Below are 21,747 nucleotides of genomic sequence, written 5' to 3' on the forward strand. Positions count from 1 at the left end.
ATACAACTAAGTGGCACACAGTCCAATTTTAATGATATTGACCATCATTCAGCAGCTCAGATGAACTTAACACTTTTAATTGAATATGGAATGATGTCATATGTTCTGGCTGAATAGGAGGAACTGTATGGAAACAAAAGGGGAAAGACAGCATACTGTGTTTCTTTCTGGTAAAAGTGGAATTAATTGTTTTAAATCCCCTATCCATCAGTTTAAGGGATAGATTGCCTGAAGAAGGCAGACTAAAATGAGTTCTCTATTTTTCCTACTCAAGCAAATGACTTCTTCTGATCCTGGTTATTCATCTTCAATCCTGACTTAGCTTTTAGAGCAATAATTTATTCTTACTAGCTCAGCATATAGTTGTAAACATTTCAAAATGGGAATTCTTTCATTCCACTGTTATAACTCAGTGGAAAATGGAATAATCCAGAAGAAACCCAAGTAACTAATAGTCAGTGTGTGCCTTTCTTTCTTTTTGGAATGTGGGAGCTTCAATATGGATTATTGAATATTCTTTAAAAAGAAACTTCTCAAATTTTCCTTTTCAAAGTTATTAAGACTTTTCCATGTACCAATTATTATTCGTCTTTCCTTTGAAACAGAGGTTTGGCTCTAAGTTAATTTAATAAAGTATCAATTGGATTCCTCACAGGAACATCTTTATACTGGATACAATATGTTGATATAATCAAGAGGGTATCTTGGAAGGGAACTGAAGATAAAGCAAATCCTTCAGTCCTATATATAGAAGAAACATTTTCTATAAAAGCTTGCAAACACAGTTTTTGGAGAAGTGGGCTGCAGTTACTGTGGTAGATTTAGAGAGATAAATTGGAAATTCAGAGGCATCCACTTATAAAACATTTCTCTGTAATTAAAAATCTGTATAATCATTACCCACAAATCTCCATGATCCCAAAGTGGTGTATAATAACCATATCATTCTACATTACATATCTGAATCATGGTGTCATGAGCACAGATAATGAACAATGGGATATTTCTTTGCCACCCCACCTCCCAGTTCCATGAAAAGTCTTTCTGTTTTCTTGATTTTTAAATGGATTTTAAGATGCACATCTCATGTTATTTCTGTACATCAAAGACAGTTCTCCTTTTAATGATACCACAAAGCTTTAAAAAAGAAAAAGTCTACCGACAGAAAGTGACAGATCAAGGTTCCATGGATAAATTCTGGATGCAGTAGACAACAGGACCTTTCCCCAGCTTCTGATTATCTTTAACTTAAATGTAATTTAATCAACATTCAGGAAGAGTTGGTAGAAAGAACTTCATCTGAAATTTCCATGTCATGGAAGTCTTGCTCTGCAATAAACAGTAGCAAGTAAACATGCAAAATAAAATTTAAAAATCATCTAAAGCTGAGTTCCCTGACTTTTCCACCTTTGTGGACCAGTGCAGGGAGGGGGAGTGGATGGTGCCCTTCTTGCCTGACACTTCTATGGCCCGGTTGCAAAAGGCTCAAGGTCCAGTAGTGGGCCCCAAACCGGGTGTTGAGGGCCCCTGATCTAAACCATCTTTGTTTGGAAAATAAATTTCAGCTGTCTTACATAACTGAAATACAGAAGAAGGGAAATTGCACAAACTTTTTTGGGGAGATAAAAAAATCCAAAGCATTGGGCCCCCACTGAGAAAAGCCCTGCTTCTTAGAGGCATGAATCCATTAACACACTGAACTCATTTTCCATCCTTACAGCCATGATTTTAAAAAGGCAATGGGTCTAACAAGTTTGAGAAAAGGATCCTAGGTTGGTTACCCAGAACATCTCCCTGGCTCTCCCCACCCATATTCTCCCAATAATAGACAGACATGATCCATGTCCATCACTTCAGGTTCCTCAAATGATTTTGTACCATAAATCAAGCCTAAAATACAGGTGAAATAATTGATGGTTGAGTATCATGGGAATAAGCACTTCAGGGCACACAGCATGCCTATCTGGTAAAAGCTCTGTCCCCTAAAATTGATGTTCTACAATATACAGAGGATGCCAGACTGGGAAGAGATGGGCGATGATATATCTCAGGTCTAGTGAGATCTTAGATATATCTCTTGTGTGATGATATATCTCAGATCCAATATGTAGTTTCCATGCCAGGTGGTATACTGTGTACTTCCTGCTATGACTGTCTCCTTTAATGCAAGAAGCTTAATACTGCCTTGCTGCAGAGCCCTGGATATGTATCCACATTCTAGATCTTGTGCAACAATCTATCAGAACAAAGAAGATTTCTATTTTTTTCCTCAAAATGGGAATATTCTCTTTGATATGAAGGTGGTTCTTCACAGAAAAAGTTAGGCGTGAATAACCAGATCCACAAATGAAGAGTTCAATTAGCTACTTTATTGCTCATGCCTATTTCACAGCAATCTCCCTAGACTGGTAGTCTGCAACTGAGCCAGACTACCTAAGCTTCAACAGCACTCGAAGAGTCGGGGAAGTCAAACCTTGCCCTCTTGTGCCTACATAAGAACTTCAGACTAATTCCCCACTTGCCTGCCTTGGCCTGTCTCTCTTCCACTGAGAATTACAAATTTACCATGTTGTCACTCTTTCCATCTCTCTTTAAAGATGAGAAGCATCTACCGAAAAGAAGAGGGAAATATTAATGCTAAAGGGTACATTTCCAAAGAATACAACAAAAGGGGGGAGGGATAAAGGAAATGTTTAGCAATGAGAAAAAGCAGCTATAGTGAAGGAATTTTAAGACTGCAGAATTGGTACCTGGAAACTGGGTCTGTATATGGGACAGATAATTTTCTTCTTAAGGAGACTAGCATGTTTAAACTCCATACCAACAGCCAACGACTACGTAATTGTCTATGTTTGGAGGACATCTATGTTCCTCTTGTTTCTCTGGCAATATGCCTTAAAATCGTCTTGGCAAGATCCTGACTGCATCCTGGCAGAATGTTCTGTCAAGACAGCAGGTCCAAACAGGAAGTAATTATTCTTAGCAACTCTTTGAACCAGAAGTATACCTCCTGTAATTTTAAAATAGTCTGTCTCTATTTTATATACAACCATAGGGGTTAGGTTTATTATCTCGGTCTTTCTCTCTAGCTATCAGAAGGTATGCAACTTCCAAAATACCTGTCCTTGTATGAATTAAATTCCTCTCACTATTACTCTCTTCGTATCCTCATATGTTTTAAAATATCTTCATTAAATACTGTATAAATGAGTATACAGAATTAAAATTGACCTTTAGCTTCACTAGTGGTTGACATCACTAACTCTATGATCCACTGTTGATTTTGTCCATTTGTTTTGGTCAAGGGTTATTTTTGACTAAAGTGTTCTTTCCTGAGGAATTCTAGTAATTATTATTGCTTTGACTTCAGCCTCTCAGAAATAATAAAAAAAACCCAAAGTTTCCCAGCATAGTTTAATTACCTTAATTTTCTGTTCCTGCGCAATCAGGAGGCATTTCTAATTGAGAGGCACAACCATTATCAAGAGAGTGATTATGGAATGCTTCCAGTGAGAGGTTCATCAAGAGATATTGCATAGTTATTTCACCTTTTCCTCTGAAACAGATGTTCTTTAGAAATTCACATGATGCAAGAAGACATGGAGAAGCACAGAATGATTAGCAATAGAGGTGTGACAGATCAGGAGTCCCCCTACCATTTTATGTAGTAGAGCCTTATCTGGATGCCCAATTTATTGCTATGTGGCTTGAAAAAGATAGAAGGTCTCTGCATTCAACAGTCCCTTGAAAGTTGGTGAAAGGGGGCAGGGCTGATAAAGAGAGCCTGGTCTGACTAAGCAGCTGAAAAGAACAGATGGTGAAAGCCGCTGGTTTTACTCTAAAGCCTTTTCACTGGGTTCATCTGGGGATAAGTTCTGAACTAGAGCTCAGTGGGTTTTTTTAAAAAAATCATGCAATCAAGAGTTCAGGATTTGTGGGAAGAGAAGGACAAAGGAGAGGAGCAAGCCTGATTCTGAAGAATTGGATGACTCATTGTTCCCGACTTGCTGCTGAGCTGGGATTGGCTGCACTAGCTTTACTTTCTTACATTTCATTAACCAGCACAAGTCACTCCCAATAGCCTCTCTAGGGACCCTGGAAGCAAGCCTTCTCTGTGGCCGCAGCACCTGCCTTCTGAACAAGGTTCCCAACTCTCCTTGTTGGAGAAGAGCCATGGAGACCAGGATATTCACCCAGGCCTTCAACAAGGAGCCTCACTTCATCACACTTTTCATCTTTTATTATGTTTTATTGATTTTATTGTATTTTTATTATTATGAACTGCCCAAAAGTAGTTAGAAGACAGGTAGCATTTAATAATAAACAATAATCTTGGACTATAACTCCACAGTCACTCTTTCCCTTTTTTAAAATAGATTGCTCTACTAATCAAGTGTTCAATTCACAGAATACAAAGTCCTGAAACTAACTAGTTTGTCCCCAGCTTAATACATGTAATTGAAAAGTTTCATCTCTACAGTAGCCTATTTAGCACGGAATTCTTTTTCCGATGGCTACTGCTCCCAGGAACCCAGCTCCTTGATTTTTTTTTACCTCATGAAATGTTCACAGGGAAGTTTACAACTCATACATATAATCCTACAGCTAAATCCCCTCCTCAAATTATGAGTAGTCCTCCCTTAAGGACCATTTGTTCAGTGAGGGTTCAAAGTTATGTGGTGCCGAATGAAGGGACTTTCCACTGGTGCCCAGACTTACAGCTGTTTCAGGATGCCTGCAGTCACAGGATTGTGATCTGGGTGCTTGGCAACCCATTCGCACTTATGGCAGATTGCCAAGGGCACTGCAATCATGATTACTAGAATTTAAAATTTTGCAAACGTTGCCATGTTTTTCTCCCCTAATCTTCAAGTCTTAGATTTTTAACTCTTGCCCAAAAGATTAGTTTTATAGATTTTTTTTTGCTTTAAATTTAGCTTTAAATTTATTTCTGAGGGAAAATAAAAGAGACATATGTGATGATGTGACAGTTTTTGGGGTTTCTGTTATGCCCATCAAGTATAATACCATTGTAAGTTTCTGGGTACAATTCAAGGTGCTGCTTATCATCTAGAAAGCGCTACCTGGCACAGGGCCAGACTATTTGTGGGATCGCCTCTCTCTCCCATTGTTTCTACTCACCTCACCAGATCTAAGAGGGAGGGCATGCTCCAAGTTTCTTCCATTAAACAATGTCATCTTTTGGACCCATGAGCCATAACAGCAGTTCCTGCCCTTGCAACAGCATCCCTCCAGAGAGCAAGATAACCCTGACCTTGCTAGATTTTCTAAAGGCAGCTAATTCCTGTTGCCAATGCATTTAGGCCAGTTAATCTATTATAAATTGTTCATAACATTTCATAATCATAAAAATTCAGTGTCATATTTTTGATTGCCATATGTGTGTGTTTGTGTTTGTGTATGTGTACATGTGGTATTTGTAGATTTTTTAAAATTCCTGACTGTTCTAAAAACTGTTAGGAGACATGCCATTTATCAGTAGCTAGGAGGATAGATATTATTAGTTTGTGGAAAATCCCTTTTATCTGAAAAACATATCCCCACCCTTCCTGCTAGATCATTTTGCCTGTCACTCTGGCATGTTATTCTAGAATTATTCATAATGACCCAACAGACCAATAGAGTCATTCTAACCATTAAAACTGGAGTGGGACCAAAGTGATCTTCAGTTTCTGTCCTTTTGCAAAAAAAAAAAAAAAAGTACATTTTAGAGCTCTGGCCAAAGAAGGATTGGAAAAAATATGGAGGGAGGAAGGGACATAATCACAGAATAACAGAGAGGAAAGGAAGGGGAAGGGTCTCAACTCCTTTTGGATTTGACTTTGCCCACTGTTGGCATACAATACATCCCAACACAGTACAATACAGGCATCAATGAATATTGCCCAATTATGGATTACAGTCTTTGTTGATTAAAAGTATGTTTGGATTTTTGCATAACACATTTGGAGGAAGATCCATGGCTTTTGGTGAACTTCACAGAAATTCTATCCTTGTCAAGTTGTCAAAATAAAATTCACAGCTAATGTTCTAATTTTAACAAGAATTATTTGGCAGAGGTTTGGTTTGGAGAGATCAATTGATGACATGCAGGTTACTCAAGCTGCTACACATTTCTTGATCATCGCTCTCACATGTATTGATTTCCCTATTTCTTATTTCATATGCTTTCTCCCTTACTGTCTTTTGAATTCATTGTCTACCAAAGGCTCTTTCTTACTTCCTTGCCTAATTCATTTATTTTAAGAAAAAAAACATTTTTATGGCATCCATGTGTCAATCTACAGCAGCACACAACCAATTATACCATGCCTGTTGCCTGGCTAATTCCTTCTTCTTATTGTTTCCAAATGAATTTGATTACTCATTCACAGCTTTCATTTGTACGGATAGCTGTCCCTTTCAAAATAACCAGTGATTCTCTCCAATCTAACAGCAATTTGTGTGCAATATTTCTTAATGCATGATGACTCAAAATGACAATTGCAACTGTAAGCAAGGAACAGGAGGTAAGTACCCCATAAAAACTTTCGATCCTTCTAGTGACAGCATCAGTTACATTTAGCCAAATGCTTTCCTTGGAAACAATCATTCTCAGATATGCCTGTCACTGCCAATTGTTACAATATGTAGAAAAAAAGGAAAGAATGTAAGGCTATTGCATCTTGGATAAAATTTCAGCTATGCCACTCATAGTACTCACGCTTTAGAAGATCTATAATCTACTTATATTATTTCTTATCAAGATCTAATTATTATTTTGCTGAAATTATGGTTGGAGGTAATTGAAGGCTTCTAATCAACCTGCATATACAGTACATGACATGCATCAGTGCAGTAGGTTGATATCCCTTTGGTTGCAGTCAATGTTGTGTTTTGACTTGGAGCGAAGACATACAGACTTTCAGGGCTCTAAATCATGAATAAATACAATGACTGAAAAATGTATTTATTCTCTAGCAGATAATTGGCCAATTTTTAATTGATTCAGCAAGATAGAATGCATGCAGTATGTATGTTTTACCTGCATGCAGTATGTAAAGGAATTTCATTGTACAGAGTTATCCCAGAGTTGCTTGGAGAGGCCATTTAAATGAAAGTCATTAATTACTATGCCTTATTTTTCAAGAGATGCTTTATTAAACACACTGGGTTTATATATTTAAAGCATTTCCTTAGATTAATATCAAAAATCACACAAAACTGAAGTCAAACCATTCTTGCAGTTCAATCACATTGTATAATCCAGCTACCATATTTCAAAATATAGCAAGGTTGCCCACATCAGAAATTATTCTGACTCATGATTCCCCATCATAAAACCCAACCCATGTTTATGTCAACAGGTAGCCTTCCCTCAGTAACCTTGCACTTGGACAGAATTTCCTGTTTCATGAGAACTCATTCAAGAATTTGTAGAAATCACATGGTTTATATAACATACTGATAAAAAAGATATGAGCTAAAAATCACCTAGAATTTACGATTTTCAGATATGCCAACCGAATAGGAATAGATTATCATTGCTTTTGTGTTGGCCTAACATGAGATAAAAGCAAGTCAATTTTTTCATCCTGAATAATAATCCAGGATCTGACTCTGAAATAAGTGATGAGGAGCAGCTACTTCTCTCAGGCTACTAATACCAAAACAAAGAAACAAATAAAAATGTTCAGGAAATTGCCATGGTATGCAGAGCAGTTTTATTATTTATTTATTTTACTTTTATCCTTCATTACTTTATGAGTAACCCAAGGTGGTAAAAATACATAATATTCATTCTTATTCCCATTTCCCCACAACAACAATCTTGTGTGGTGGGTGGTAATGAGAGACAATGCTTGGTCCAAAGTTACCCAATTGGTATCCATGCCATAGTCTCCTGGTTTCTAAGCCAGCACTTTAACCACTGCACCAAACCAGCCCTTACAAATTGTACCAAAATCTAAACCAGTTAAGTCCAGGATACTAGAACTGTGATTTGTTCAATGCTCACCCTGCCACTACTCAGATAATGGGCTTGGAGGGACTTCAGAGAGAAGAATGGATGTTGGAGTCAGAACTTGTTTTATTTTTATTTTTTAGGTATTGCTGGGTACTGTTTCCCTCCATTTGCAGTTGGACTCAGTTTCCACCAGCCAATGTGAAGAAGCCAGCAATACCTGCAAAATTCATAGTTATTTTATCCCTATTTCCATTACTTAAAGAAGGAGCAACATGTGGGTACAGATGATTTAGAAGGTGAGTCACCAATTAAATGCTGGACAATATCAGAACAAATTATTTTTTGAAGCTTGCTTTGTGGACTTTTGATAAATTAAGAAATAATGTGATCCAGTGGCTACAAAGCATGACTCTTGGGGCATTCAAACAGCTTAGTAATTATAGGAAAAATGCAGAAATAATGGAGGATCAACTGGAATCATGTCCAATATGAAACAAGCCTGATTTACTTCTCGAAGGTGCTCCAGGGTTTAACCCAGGGGTGAAATGCTATCAGTTCAGACTGGTTCTGCTGTCCAGGTAGGGAAAATTTTGACTGGTTTGGAGAACCAGTAAGGAAAATTTTTATTGGCCCCACCCACCTGCCCTTCCCCTCCTCTCACCTCTCCTATAATCTGTTGTTTATTAACTCAGCTGATTCACAGGGCAGAAGGATTGTTGCCTCAGCTGAGTTAAGAAACAGCAAATGAGTCTTAGTCTCATTTGCCCTCAGCTACAATAATAAAGGGTAACTTTCTGCTGCTTTTTTCCTCTCCCCTTCCCCCCACCAAGCAGGGAAAGGAATACTAGCTTCAATGGGATGTCTGGGCATTCAGCCAAGAGCATCAGCCAACACCTCATTACAATGTTGCGAAGCTGAAAACCTCCTTGCCTGAATTGAGATACTGCCTCAAAAGAAACTGCCTTTCTCTTCCTCTGGAGCAAAAGCAGAGAGCCTCTTCCAGAAAAGATTTCTCTGTCTTCTATTTTTCTTCCACAGCAGAATAAAAAAGCCTCTTCCTATGAAGGCTTTTCCAGTTCTTTATTCTAATTTTGTTCTGGAGCAAAAGAAAGCTTATATATATTGTGTGACAAAATAAATAAATAAATAAATAAAGCTCTTTCTCGTGAAGCAGTTCCACTGGTTAATTGTTCTCACTGTCAGGCAGTTTCTTCTTAGTTTTAGGTTCTTCTCTGTTTCTTCAGTTTCCATCCATTGCTTCTTGTTTTGCTTTCTGGTGCTTTTGAAAATACATTGCCCCCCCTTCTTTCTGGCAGCCCCTTAAAAGCCTGTTACCTATCACACTCTTGGACAAAGCACGTGATCCATTTCCTCCTTTCAGTGATCCTTGAAAGTGCATCTATCGTATGTAGATAATAAAGTTGAAAAAAGATGAACAACATTTTTGCAGAACTATAGATATGTTGATGCTGGGTGTGACAAGGAATGGCTGGGAGGAGAGGGCAGGTGAGGCACCCCTTGACATGACATTGAGTTGGTTGCACCCACCCGGTCACATGACCACCAAGCCACGGCCACAAAGCCACACCCACAGAACCGGTAGGGAATTTTTTTAGATTTCACGCAACAAAGTCAAATGGAAGAAAATTGGTTGAGCAGCCATCGGAATCGATGGGATAGGATCAGAGATGTGCTGATGGGATAGGATCAGACATTGAACTTGGATTGTTTATTTTGGTTGTTATTTTTCTTTAGGTAGGCCAATTATTCTGAAACTGTAGTCTGTATTATATTTTAAAAATGTGGATCGGGCCTTACAGGTCAAGTGAGGAGTGAAGTCTTTAGCGAGTTTTGAGATTGTCCAAGCTCTGCCAAGCAAATTATCAAAACTCACTCCTGTTTTGCCTAGACAAGTGATTGTGATACTGCAAAGTTTGAGTTACCTGTGATATCTACATTACAAACATATTACTGAATACATTTCTGTACTGAAAAGTGTTATATTTATTTCTTGCCCATCCTAACCCTTATGAAAACCTTTATTTTACTTGGGTTGGACTGCACAAATAATGTATCATTTTAGTGGCTTGTGGTATCGCAGAATGTGAGAGGCTCTGGCTGAATGCATTGTGTAAACCCATCATTATGGTTCTGATATATGACTTATGCTTCAAAATATACAGATATATTCAATATATCATAGTTAGTGCATATTTTAAATGAACTCATTCCTGAAACCTCTCAATTCATCTAGTTAAGTACCATATTTCAGCCTTCCTGGTCTTGATGCTGTTGAGACATGCTGTAACTACACACTGTTTGTGACTTGGTTGGGGGCATATTGAGTATTAGTCCAGAATAGTGCTTCAAACACCACAAACATCTGCTTCTGTTTTTTCCATTAGTTCCAGACCCATTCATAGGAGCACTGGAAAATGTCTGCAGAAATCCTATGCAAGTTTATACTGTTACATGGGATCCTAAAGTAAATCCTGTGCTATACCAAAAGAAAAGTCTGTAAGATTAATTTAGGAATCTGGTTCTTTTTATGTCTCTAAATTAAATCTACCATCTGAATAGCTCAGGTCTCCTCATCCCTTCTCTTTGCAGAAGGCAGGCAAAGTAACTTTCCATGTGGCTTGTTCACGTGATTAAAAATATTTGGAAGCAGCATAGTTTTAAAATCCCTGGAGCTATAATGGAAACCACATGCTCAATAAATAAGTCCAGAGGCCCCATGTCTGCTTGGACTAGTTTTCCTTCCAAAAAGAGACTTTCTGAGACAGGATACTGGCAGGATGCGAGAGCTCATGTATGTGCTTCCTCCTCGTTTTCCAATCTAGGAGATTGTGCCAGATGAGTCTTCCTTAGCTCGAGCCTTTTCCTAACTGAGTTTGGCATATTTCTCACTTTAAAATGTTTCTGGCTTGAGTGGAAAAGAGGGTCTCTCTCTAGCCAGCTTCTGCTGTACAAAGTATAAGGTGAAAGGGTTTTTTTTTTTCTGTTTAAGAACTGCAAGTTGTGATTTCTCATATCAAACTGTTTCACAAACTGGAACATTTTTTGTATTTTAATTTATCAGAGATTCAAATACTTGTCTGAAATGCAGATTTTCACTGCAAAACATAGACTGTACTCTTAAGCCCATTTTCCCCAGGAAGAAGTCAGCTCCTCTGACTGTCTTACTTCTCTGAGAAACACATCTGTGATTATACTGCTGTGTGAACTAGGGGTGTGAAAAGCTTACATGCTACACTAAACCATACATAATGTACTTTGATTGGCTTTGAATTAGTGAGCACACATGCAGTTAATAAGCCATGGTTTAGATATTTGAGTAGGTTGCCCAACCTGAGGTGATTTATGGCCTCTCAAAATCTTGGTTTAGCTTCCTAAGTTCTCTAAAAGTTGCTGCCAAATGATAATTGTTAAAGTGACAGAAGGGGGAAAATCATGATTAAATGCATGGAAAAACCATTAAATACCTGGAAAATGGGCATATTAAGTGTATTAAGTAACATTTAATTTTATTACAAAATTAAATTATATCAACTTTAGTTTTTCTCCTGAGTCATATACTTCTTTCTGGAGTGCAAACCCCAGCCTGCCAGTCAAAGGACAAGAGTAGCTTTCAGTCTTACAGAAAATACCCCTGGTTTAATATTCTCCTGGTTTCGTATGTAGCAAAAGATCCATTTAATCATGGTTAAACAAGCCATGCCATATATGAACTAGATGACCGAATTAAAATATTTATGTTTTTAAAATATTTGGGTGGACATTTTAGAATTTACTTAACCCAGAGCTAACCAAGCAGGATCCAGATTAATGCCAGACTTTTATGCCCAGAATGGTACATCTGAATCTCCCCAATTAGCCCTCCAAAGATAGATTTTTACTTTGCCTCATGAGAAGGCTGGCTTTCTTTTGGCTAAAGGTTTTTGCTCCAGCTGTAAGTTGCTAGCTAGCAGCTTAGACTGTACATATAAGTAGTCAACTTGGGCGAGCATACAAAGGAGAAAAAGAGAAATACAGCCAAGTTTAAAATTATAGTAAAAAGGTGGGATGGGAATTTAAATGTATTATATTTTTCCCCTCTGCTTTATCAGATTAGCTCCCCTTGGTTTATGGAGGGCCTGAAGTGGATGATGTGAGAGATGAAGAAATACAAATGTTGATAATGCTTCATGTGATTCTAAAGATATTTTTTTGCAGCAAAGATCATTTTAAAGTTGGAAATTTTACATAAACACAAACTTACTCTTATGGTAGAGAGCCAGTTGGGTCTGAGTAGTTAAGGCATCAGGCTAGAAATCAACAGATTGTGAGTTATAGTTCTGCTTTAGACGCAAGCCAGCTGGGTGATCTTGAGGCAGTCATTCTTTCTCAGCCCTAGGGAGGAGGCAATGGCAAACCATTTCTGAAAGACTTTGCCAAGAAAAGTGCAGGAATGTGTCAAGACAGTTTCTGAAAATTGAACACTGTTGACCATTTAAAAAAAACACAACCTTGACTTCCGGGTGGCGCCACCTTTCTCGCTGGGTGCTAATTTATGGCACTCCGCACTGGATATGGTAAAAGACGGTAAAAACAGCAATGAACAGCTGTTCCCAGCTTCAATTTCCCCCTCTGGTTGAAAGAGAGAGAAAGAGCAGGGGGGGGGAGAGTGGTAGATTCCCCTAGGGGCTTTGTTTTTGTTATGCAAAGTCCCGAAAGGTGGAATCCCATTGAATCCTCCCTTAATCTCCAGTATTCACTGCGCTCCTGCAAAAGCAGGAAAAGAGGAAGGTGTCCACTTCTGCTAACAATTGATTTCTTTTTGTGGATTTCTATAAGCAGACGGAAGAAGCATGAATGAACAATTATTGGTTTGCAAGTATTTTTGATTTCCTGACTTCCACCTTTTTTAAAAAGAGAAATTTTTTTCCTTCTTTTAATTGTTTAAAATGGCGTTTGAGAGCAACTGAAAGCAGAGCGATAAATGAAAGGGAGCCTTACTGCGGAATCGAAACTGAATGGAGATTTTACCTTATGGTGTTGGACTGTGGATTGTTGGATTATATTACATTGTTTAAGTATTTCATGAGGGGATTCTCAGCAGGAACTTTGTCATGAAGGTTCTTTCAGAAGAATGGATTCGTGACTTTATACAGGATTACACAGAAAGAATGTATTTAATTATTCAAAAATACGAATTGATAAAAAATGGGGACGTTTTGGATGAGAGCTTGGAGGAAATTAACCAGTGCAATCAGGACTTGGAAAATGGAATGGAGGAGATACAAACAAAAGTGGATAAATATGAAGATATGATCGTGAATAAACAAGTTGATGTAAAGAAGTTTTCTTTAAATAGTTTGGATGAAATGCCTGAATTTGTGCTACAGGAGGCTGTCTCCCGAACCGAAAAAACTCACAGGGTTAATGCTTTCCAAGAGTTCTCTTTTTGGACTGATGGAATATATGGCAGTAATTTGTGGATTCTTGGACATAAGGAACTACTAGGAAATATTGTGACTGACTTTTCAAAAGGAGTAATGAAGGAAAGACAGAGATTAATGCATCAAAAAAAATGGCAAGAGACAAAAGTATTATCCTTGAAACAAGGTTTTTTTGAAATATTAACAGACAAAAATATTAGTATCCCGGAAAGACAATATGTGAGGAAGATCTGGAAGAAATGGGTTGATTATATGTTTTATATCTATCATAAAAGACTAGACATTTGGATCTATACTGGATTTTGACGAGGAAGGACTAAAGTTGAATAGATATTGTAATTTTCTGTATTGAAATTTTATAATGTGTTGCACTGAATTTTAAATAGAATATTCTCAAAAGATCTTATGTAAGAAAGACCTGGGGGGAAAATTATATGGTTATAGAAGCTATAAGGGAGATATTCTCTGAATTGGATTGGATTTTTATGCTTTAGCTGGTTTTAAATACTTTAGGATTAATTTGTTCTATTGATTTATATATTTTATTACTGTTAATTGTTAATATTTTTTTTTTTGAAGGATTTCGGTTATGTTAGGAGGAAGTCAGAGCTAGAGAGGGAAAATTGGTATAATAGTTTTGGGGAAAAATTTTCTTAGCATATGTTTGTTTTATTTATAACTATACCTTGTGCTTCTTCCGGGAAGTCAGGGGGGAGGGGGGAGGGTATTAGTGAAGGGAGGGGGTTGGGGGGAAAGGGGGGGAATTTTTTTTTTTGTAAAACTTTTTGGAAAAAAAAACAACACAACTTTTTTTTAAAATTTACATTTATATCCCGCCCTTCTCCGAAGACTCAGGGCAGCTTACAGTGTGTAAGGCAATAGTCTCATTCTATTTGTATATTTACAAAGTCAACGTATTGCCCCCCCCAACAATCTGGGTCCTCATTTTACCTACCTTATAAAGGATGGAAGGCTGAGTCAACCTTGGACCTGGTTGGACTCGAGCCTGCAGTAATTGCAGGCTGCTGTGTTTTAATAACAGGCTATCTTACAGCCTGAGCCACCACGGCCCTTTTGCTACCATGTCCACCAATGACTCTAGGAAATGAGTGATTCTAGATTTTTCTCTGCTTTTAAAATGGAGATAAATCAAGACCTCTTGTAACTTCATTTCAAGAACCACTCCCATAGCTTTTTACTAAATTGCAATGCTACTTTAAATATCAACACAGATATAGGAGAGATTCAAATATTAATGTTGCACTAATCCAAAGGCTATATTTGAAAAGGACCAAATCGGTTCAAATCTACAGTTCTTTCGCTTCCTTATTCAAGCAGAACTAGACACAAATCCCCCATGTTTCTGGCTTTTTCCTGAAGACATGATTATTTTGGAACAAGCTGTTGTTGCATTCTGTATATTTTGGAATATTTATTATACTTCTTCACCTTGTAATCTTGGTTTTGGTCATTTGGCCCATGCTAGCTGGGAATGCTAGTTTGGCTTATAGTATGATACAATACTACAAGTCATTTGGAAAACACCTTTTTTTCCTATGCCAGAGGAGAAGCCATATTTAGCAAAATCATGCTGTACAGGGAAAATCAACTCCTTCTCTGTTTGGAGAACAATGTATATTATCATTCCCTGTGTCCTTTTCCCTATATACACTGGGGCCTCTAGGAGGGATAGGATTTCAAGATAAATTGCTTTGGAGTGGGAGTGTGGCCTCAGCCCACTTTATAGCATCAGCTGGAGGTATTTTGAAACTTCTTGTGCTGGCCAATAAGAACAGCTCTGGGTTTATTTGTTGAGACTGAATTGCAATAAGATTAAGGAAAACCATCAGAGAATGAGCTTGGATATATCGATAGTCACTGGACATTAAGGAACTGTACTCCTTCCTAGTCATTCCATTTAACAAAATTCAACTTTAGACAGCAAGATCAACAGATTTGGTCTTCATCAAACTGGCAGTTGAACTGAAATATACAAGATACAAAATTCTAGAGAAAAACATTTTTTATTTTATTTTACAAGCATGGAGAGTTTGTTGGATAACTCTCTCTCTTTCCATGAACAGAAAGCAGCTGGGACTTCCAAATGCCTGAGGAAGAGGACTTATCACAATTGCAACTTCTCAGCATTTCCTCCTGCTTCTGCCAGCCTCTGTTAGCAGACAACCGTATTTTGGAGAAGACATAGCTGGCTGAGAACCATTTAACTTATTAAGACCCTCCCTGTTCTGAACTATACTTAAGTCAGATCGCTTTGCACATCCTTTCTAACCACACTCGGAGACTAGAGTTTGTAGAAAGTTGGGTTGACTCTTTAATTTTATTCTCTTAAGTTTTATTTGATATATATTATGTCTAGGTTAGTTTTATTAGGTATTAAATTATTGCTAATTTAGTTGTCATAAAATATTAAGGGATTTGATTTGGATATGCAACCCACTGTTGAAAAATTACCATATTATGAGCCTTGGTGGCACAGTGGTTAGAGTGCAGTACTGCAGGCTACTTCTGCTGACTGCCAGCTGCCTGCAATTTGGCAGTTCAAATCTCACCAGGCTCAAGGTTGACTCAGCCTTCCATCCTTCTGAGGTCAGTAAAATGAGGACCCAGATTGTTGGGGGCAATATGCTGACTCAATAAACTGCTTAAAGCTGTAAAGCACTGTGAAGCTGTATATAAATCTAAGTCCTATTGCTATTGCTATGTTATTTGAACATATTATTTTTCTTCCCATATGGCCAATTCCTGAAAACCACTCAAAATAAAAAAAAATCTAGTATTTGTATGTGTATCCATATATGTCTATCTGTCTCTTTCTCTGTCTGGTGTAGCAGTTAGAAACCAGAAGACTGTGAGTTCTAGTCCCACCTTAGGCATGAAAACTGGCTAGGTGATTTTGGATCACTCTTTCTCAGCCCAATGCACTTCACAGGGTTGCTGTTGTGGGGAAAACAGGAGGAAGAAGGAATATTCAATATGTCTTGAGTTACTTATTAAGTAATAAAAGTTGTTAAAAAATCTAATAAATCAATATGGCTATAGAGTTTTGACACTTTCATTTTGAACTTATGGGCAGAAGTCCAAATGACTGTTACAGTGTAGCCATGCGACATCCATATTTTTACATCTTGATATTTAGCCCTCTGTTTCAATCAGCTAAATCATAGCAAAGTTTAAATACAATAATTCCATCAAAGGCAATGGGGTAAAATACTGCCTTTGATACCCATATCGGAAGTTAATTTTAGTGAGGCTGCCAATTATCAGCCAGTCACATGCTTCGTGATCATGAGAATTTGCTGCATGTCTCCCAGAAAAACATACAGAAGTATCTCCTGCTCATTTCCCTACATTGATGCCTCCCTTGGCTTCTTGCTATCAACTCTGAACTCTTAAAAGGCAAGGACTCTATAAAACACCAGCTAAAATAAAGTGGGCATTGTGAGCTTAGAACAAAGTGCCTCCTCAGATCTTTGAAACAAACTGCATTTATCTGCATGCCATTAAAGGCCCAGATTTTTTCCCCCTTTAGAATGCCAATTATAAGAATATTTCAAGGCAAAATATGAGTGCTAGTTTTGTGCAGATCGGCAAAAGGAGGAAATAAGAATCAGCTTCTCAGGTACACAGTAAAAAAAAATCAGCACAAATTCATTATTTAGACATGATTCAATTAATCAAACCTCATTTTTTTCTCTCCTTTGAATAACTTATGCCTTAGGGAAATTCTGATTAATTATTTGCTTAAGTAACAATGAGATGGCTTAATTTGTCTTGGCACATGCATTACTTTTCATTTCTCTCTCATAAGTTAAACTAAAGAAGTTTGGAAACTCTCTGCTCTCCAGTCTAATGAATGAAATACATAATTAGAAAGGGCATGGGAGGGCTTCACAAATAAATAAAAATAGAATTCCCATGAAGTATCTAAAGAAAGCCCAATTTGTTTTCAAATGAAATTAATTGCATTGGTGATACCTTGATCAGATGACACCCAATCTGGTTCTCAAAGTAGTTATTAAGAATTGTCAGTGGATTCAAGAGGAGTTCCTTAGGCAGTCCACATGGCACTGTGTGTGGGCTAGCTGGGGTGTGGTAGTGATTTGGTGACATTAATGGAGGCGAAGAAGCAATCTTTGCATTTCTAGTTTGGAGGAAATGAGTTTAAAAAAAAATGGAGCTGGGGATGCGCAGCGGCGGGGGGGGCATGCTCCCCCCCATGGCCCGTTTTTGGTCCCAGGTCCCAAAATGGGGCGCAGGGGTGTCGCATGTACATGCGCGGGGGGGAGTGTGAGGGTTGTGCATGCATGTGTAGGGGGCGGGGGGAGTGCAAGGAGAGGTCACGTGTACAGGGGGTGGGGCACATTGCATTATGGGTGTGGGCACACACACACACACTGTCCTGCGTGCATGTGCGCTGTTGGCACCCAAGGAAAAAAAGGTTAGCCATCAATGGACTATGCCATCTCAGAAACACTCATGCCCTGGTCACCACTTAGAATAGATGGACTGTTGCAATGCCCTCTGCATGGGGCTGCACTTCAAGGGTATCCAGAAGCTTTAGCTGGTGCAAAATACAGCAACACAAGTTATGTGTGCCCCTAGAATGGCACATATCATACCTTTGCTCTGTGAGCTGCACTGGTTGCTAGTTAGCTTCTGAGTCCAATTCCAGGTGCTAGTTTTGATCTTCAAAACTCTTCATGGCATGTAGTGGATTATTTGATGGACCACCTTCGCCTGATTATATCTTCCCCTCCCATCATTTCCGGCAACGGAGGTATGCTGTGGGTGCTGTCTACAAAACAGTTTCATCTAAAGGGACCCAGAAGATCGATCTTTTCTGCATTGGCACCTGCCTTGTGGGGCATCATCCCCTCCAAGGCGCAATTGTCCATCTTTGTTATCCTTCCATAAGGCCTTCAAAACATGCTGTATCAGCAGGCTTGGGGATCTCACAGTGGTCTAATAAGATGGCTGCACTGTTTTTAACATCTATTTTTCTCTACTGCCTTGCTTTTAATATGTATAGGGATTTTTAACTAAACTTGTGTTGGAAGAAATGTCCACCTGGGTTCAGTTCCAAGTGGGGCAAAGGACACTGGAAGTATGAAGACTGCTTGGAAAGAAGGTTTAATGGTGGACAGGATCACATGGTTTGAGTTCCTGAACAGAAAAGGGGTGAGATGCTGAGCACGCCCTGGCTTTATGCCCTCTCTGAACTTTGAACTTCCTGGTGCAAAGGAAGAGTACCCTGATTGGTTGTCAGACTCCCAGGGGGTGGGGGTTTTAACTAGCCTTGCTGGCTGATGTAATCTTCCCAGGTGCCATGTGGTGAGTTTCTGTTGCTAGATGGGTCCTATTGTGTTGCAGATGATGGTCCATTGGCAAAGGTGGGGAGAATGAGTTTCTGCCTCTGGCCCATTGACAAAGGTGGGGGAAGGCAGGAAGCTGCAGGGAGCTGCTTTGTCCTTAAAACATGTGTCTCCATTTCTCATCCAGGGAAATATAATATTCTGCCTTTTTAATATTTCCTAAAATATTTCATTCTTCTAGGAGAGGGGTGGGTGCTAACTTCCTACACTTGTTTCAATATTTTGATTTTATGATTTTTATCATGCCACCACCAGAAAAGTCACTTTTCTGTGAAATCCATGCAGTAGTGGAATTATTTTTTTTTAGTACTGGTTCTGTGGGCGTGGCTTGGTGGGCCTGGCAGGGAAAAGATATTGCAAAATCTCCATTCCCATCCCACACTGTGGCCAGCCAGAGGTGGTATTTTCTGGTTCTCTGAATTACTCAAAATTTCCACTTCTCCAGAACCTGTCAGAACCTGCTGAATTTCACTCCTGGATCCATGGCAATAAATATGACATATAAATAAATACAGGAGAGTCACAGTCAGTCAACCACTTGTTCAAGAATTCCTCCAAAATGCTTAAAAAGAGTGTGCAAAAGAAACACAAATCAAGAAAAATAAAACCCATATATTAAAGAAGGCACAGCACTGGAAGTCCAGAGTTTGGGGTTGTTTCAAATATGGGAAACACAATAGTGGGGTTTTAAAAAGTTTCTAAAGAGGGTCTCTTTAATACTGGTAACTAAGCTGTCCTTGAACAGATGAGGGAAACCAACTTTAGGGTTTCCATTACTTTTCCCACTGAATCCCAAGATACCATACTGCACTATAGGGTCTGCCCCTCGCGTTGGTATGAGTGACAGCTGCCAGGGATATTATGAACCCGACCCCTTTGTAGCTTTTGATAGTTCACGTGCCTTTTCCGTCCGGGGGTGGGGGGAGAGTCCAAAAAAGCCACACCCTCGCGGAGTAATGCTTCGCTCTCTCTCCCCCCACCCCTTAAGTTCTGCGTGCTTGCTGTGTTCCTTGCTGGGGGATAAAGATAGAGGCGCTGCCCCTTTAAATAGTTCAGGGTGTTCTCTCTCAGGCCACCATGACATATCTGGGCGTTGGAACGGGGGCCGAATAAACCGAGTAAGCACGAGATCTGCGCTAGCAGTAAAGGGATTGCAAACAGCTGGGGCTTGTCCCATTCGCTGATATACACCGGAGTGGTTTGCGACGGCTTTGGCTAGACGGGATTCGGTTCCTGGAGTTTAAACCCCCGGGTCCTCTCGTTTTAGGGAATACTGCTGCAAAGGAAGCGCGCGGTTTTTCAGCCTTGGTAAGTCAACACACGGCGAGGACTAGAGTTATTATTATCTTCGCTCAAGTCCAGGGAAAACTTTTCTACAGGTTCGCCTTTCTGAGTCGAAGTTTTTCGAGGACATCACACCAGCCTGGTTTTTGTTGTTTTGTTTCTTTTTTAATCGAGATCAGTCGGCCAAGAGTCGACCGCTTCGTTTATTTGGGAAGGGGGGGGGGCAGCACAGAAACGCGCTGGACAGTTATCAATGGGTTAGTCCCGCCCCGTTTCTATACGGTACCAGCGGTGTTCGAAAGGCTTTGAGAGAGAAAAAGAAAAAGGCTCGGCACGAGGACATTAGTCGCAGGCGGACAACTTCGTAGGAGAGCTTGCGAGGGAGGCGCGGCCCTCGCAGACCTCCCAGTTCTGGGCTAGGGAGAAGCCAAAACGTGGGAGGGGAAGGGAGCGGTTTGAAAGCCTCGGGGGTGGTGGGAGGCATCACTCAAGATACTGGCCGACGGCTATCACCTATGGGACAAGGGAGGTAATCTTAAGGTTTCCCTCTGGAGTTACTGAGGGAATACTGTGCCCCATTAGGCGCGCTCTCTCTCCCCACCCCTTAAGTTCTGCGTGCTTGCTGTGTTCCTTGCTGGGGGATAAAGATAGAGGCGCTGCCCCTTTAAATAGTTCAGGGTGTTCTCTCTCAGGCCACCATGACATATCTGGGCGTTGGAACGGGGGCCGAATAAACCGAGTAAGCACGAGATCTGCGCTAGCAGTAAAGGGATTGCAAACAGCTGGGGCTTGTCCCATTCGCTGATATACACCGGAGTGGTTTGCGACGGCTTTGGCTAGACGGGATTCGGTTCCTGGAGTTTAAACCCCCGGGTCCTCTCGTTTTAGGGGATACTGCTGCAAAGGAAGGGCGGTTTTTCAGCCTTGGTAAGTCAACACGCGGCGAGGACTAGAGTTATTATTATCTTCGCTCAAGTCCAGGGAAAACTTTTCTACAGGTTCGCCTTTCTGAGTCGAAGTTTTTCGAGGACATCACACGAGCCTGGTTTTTGTTGTTTTGTTTCTTTTTTAATCGAGATCAGTCGGCCAAGAGTCGACCGCTTCGTTTATTTGGGAAGGGGGGGGGGCAGCACAGAAACGCGCTGGACAGTTATCAATGGGTTAGTCCCGCCCCGTTTCTATACGGTACCAGCGGTGTTCGAAAGGCTTCGAGAGAGAAAAAGAAAAAGGCTCGGCACGAGGACATTAGTCGCAGGCGGACAACTTCGTAGGAGAGCTTGCGAGGGAGGCGCGGCGCTCGCAGACCTCCCAGTTCTGGGCTAGGGAGAAGCCAAAACGTGGGAGGGGAAGGGAGCGGTTTGAAAGCCTCGGGGGTGGTGGGAGGCATCACTCAAGATACGGGCCGACGGCTATCACCTATGGGACAAGGGAGGTAATCTTAAGGTTTCCCTCTGGAGTTACTGAGGGAATACTGTGCCCCATTAGGCGCGCTCTCTCTGTGTGTGTATGTGTGTGTGTGTCTGAAGCGAATGTGTGAAGTAGGAGCACTATAGGTAACAAATGCTGCTGGGACACGCGGTGCGGTGCGCTGCGTGTTCTCGCAATCCTTGGCGCCTCCGTGCTCCTAAGTAGCTCCCCACCAAGCTCAGAGAAGCCGTCTTTG

The 21,747-nt window shown here is 40.0% G+C and overlaps 1 protein-coding gene across 2 annotated transcripts in view; it reads left to right on the forward strand.

Annotated features, from left to right (window-relative positions):
* Positions 1-19,857: 19,857 nt before the first annotated feature.
* PMP22 (peripheral myelin protein 22) overlaps positions 19,858-21,747 on the forward strand; it is a 32,208-nt gene continuing 30,318 nt past the window's right edge. The window contains exon 1 of one of the 2 annotated variants that reach the window (XM_058168137.1): positions 19,858-20,108. The gene's annotated coding sequence lies outside the window, so the exon portion shown is untranslated. Of the gene's footprint in view, positions 20,109-20,782; positions 21,012-21,747 lie in introns of those variants that run through there. The other variant, XM_058168139.1, reaches the window with a different exon arrangement.

The sequence above is a fragment of the Ahaetulla prasina genome, chromosome 2 (assembly GCF_028640845.1).
Source record: "Ahaetulla prasina isolate Xishuangbanna chromosome 2, ASM2864084v1, whole genome shotgun sequence".
NCBI classification, from domain to species: Eukaryota; Metazoa; Chordata; class Lepidosauria; order Squamata; family Colubridae; genus Ahaetulla; species Ahaetulla prasina.